At 42.0% G+C, this 2,314-nt stretch overlaps 1 protein-coding gene and 1 pseudogene across 1 annotated transcript in view; both read left to right on the plus strand.

Moving 5' to 3' along the window:
- Positions 1-1,052, plus strand: part of LOC100947687 — a 4,786-nt pseudogene extending 3,734 nt beyond the window's left edge.
- LOC105887670 (C-type lectin domain family 4 member A-like) overlaps positions 1-2,314 on the plus strand; it is a 33,737-nt gene that overhangs the window by 27,323 nt on the left and 4,100 nt on the right. The window lies entirely within an intron of this gene.

Raw genomic sequence — 2,314 nt, forward strand, 5'->3', positions numbered from 1 at the left:
GTGCCATGGCATCATAGCTCACAGCAACCTACAGCTCGATGCATCCTCTTGCCTCAGCCTCCCAAGTAGATGGCACTAAAGGCACCCACCACAACGCCCTGCCAATTTTTGTTATTTGCTTTAGGTGGTTTTTTTCTAATTTTAGTGGAAATAGGGTCTCACTTTTGCTCAGAATGGTCTTCAACTCCTGAGCTCACCAATCCACCACGCCTTGGACTCCCAGACTGCTAGGATTACAGGCTTATATCACCTTGAGGGCCACTATTCTTTTTATTTTCCTAAAGTCATAAGAAGTGCAGCTAGGCAGGGCCCACCCCTAGGACCCTTGGTGTTGGGAGTGTTTGACCCCTCAGCTTCCAGGAGTTGGGCACCAGAGAAGGAACATTCCAGGACTCTAGTCTCTTCTCCACAGGGATGTGGTCCATCAGCACAGGGCTGCTGTCTTGGCGCTGCTCTTGGCCAACAGTGAGGTGTTTCTGATCAAGCAGCAGAGAGCAGCTCTGGAGTGTCTAGAGGAGATATACCCAAAAACACTGGAGAAGGAACCAAGAAATTTCAAAGCAAAGGAACTGTGAGAAAAGAATAGAGCTGTGATTGTGGCTAGGCAGAGGACAGGCTATTTCCTCTTTTGAGAGGAGACTGTAGTCCTGTCCTCGCTAAAATCCTAAGTTGGAGGAGCTGGTGATCCGCCTCTCTGCAATGGTAAGGGAGAAGATCAGGACTGAGCTCAAGGACTTCCAGCCTTATTTCAAAGGAGAAATCTTCCCTGATGTAAAGAAAACCTTTACGGTCCACAAAGGTGGAAGATCATGTTTATGAGATTTATCCATCTGGGAGTGTGGTACAACTTCCTCTGGCCCTGGATGGGAGGATGTTCTGGAAACCTGGAAGGTGAAGGCTTTATCCTCAGGGAGTTTTTGTGGTGGGATCAGGAAAACAGTGCATTCTTCTAGAACACCAAGGAAAGAAGTTAGAGACAAAGGAAACTACTTTCTGTTCTTGAAGCTCCTAGGAAGATCAAGCCAGCGACTTCAGCCTCAGAGAAAAAATGATTGTGTGAAATTGCCTAATGCAGGATAACTAGGGGTACTCAGCAGTGTTCCTGGGAGGTGATGTGTTCCCACTGTGCCCCTGAGGAGTTAGAAACTTGCTTACACTGTGTTCTCAGTGTGGATTATTAACATATTTAATATTGTCTTCTGTTGCCAATAAGGCTAAATTGCCCCCAAAAGAATGCTGACAAAAAACTTGGAAACTGTGCCCCAAAACACAGTAAGTAAAGCAGACAGACAACCTTCAGAATGGGAGAAGATTTTTGCACATTATGCTTCTGACAAAGGTTTGATAACTAGAATCTATAGAGAACTCAAACTAATCAATAAGAAAAGAATAAATGACCCCATTTCTATGTGGGCAGGAGACTTGAACAGAAACGTCTCTGATGAAGACAGGTGCATGGCCTACAAACATATGAAAAAAAGCTCATCATCCTTAATCATCAGAGAAATGCAAATCAAATCCACTTTGAGATATCATCTAACTCCAGTAAGATTAGCCCACATCACAAATTCCCAAAACTACAGATGTTGCCACAGATGCAGAGAGAATGGAACGCTTCTACACTGCTGGTGGGAATGCAAGCTAATACGGCCTTTTTGGAAAGAAGTTTGGAGAACACTCAAGGAACTAAAAATAGACCTACTGTTTGATCCTGCAATTCCTCTACTAGGTATATACCCAGATGATCAAAAATTATTTTACAACAAAGACATTTGTACCAGAATGTTTATTGCAGCCCAATTAATAATAGCCAAGACATGGAAACAGCCTAAGTGCCCATCAAACCATGAATGGATTAACAAATTGTGGTATACGTACACCATGGAATACTATGCAACCATGAAAAAGATGGAGACTGTACATCTTTTATGTTTACCTGGATGGAGCTGGAACATATTCTTCATAGTAAAGTATCCTAAGAATGGAAAAAGAAGTATCCAATGTACTCAATTCTACTATGAAATCAATATGTAACCACATACACAATCATATGAATGGCAAAACATAACTATAGTCTAGAAAGTAGAAGGGAAGGGGAGGGGAAGGGGATATCGGAGAAGGGAGAGTATTTGGAGGGACCTCACCTAATGTGCATGATGCAGTGGTACATTTCAAAACTATTAAGAAATGAGTATAATTGTGATGGATGTGTTACTTAGTTCAATGTAAAAATTTCACATTGTATATCGAAGCAGTACCCTGAACCCCATAAATGCATCATTGTACAAAGTTATGATTTAACAAAAAATAATTT

This window comes from Otolemur garnettii, unplaced genomic scaffold, assembly GCF_000181295.1.
Source record: "Otolemur garnettii isolate 467f Iridium unplaced genomic scaffold, OtoGar3 scaffold00104, whole genome shotgun sequence".
In the NCBI taxonomy this organism is placed as follows: Eukaryota; Metazoa; Chordata; class Mammalia; order Primates; family Galagidae; genus Otolemur; species Otolemur garnettii.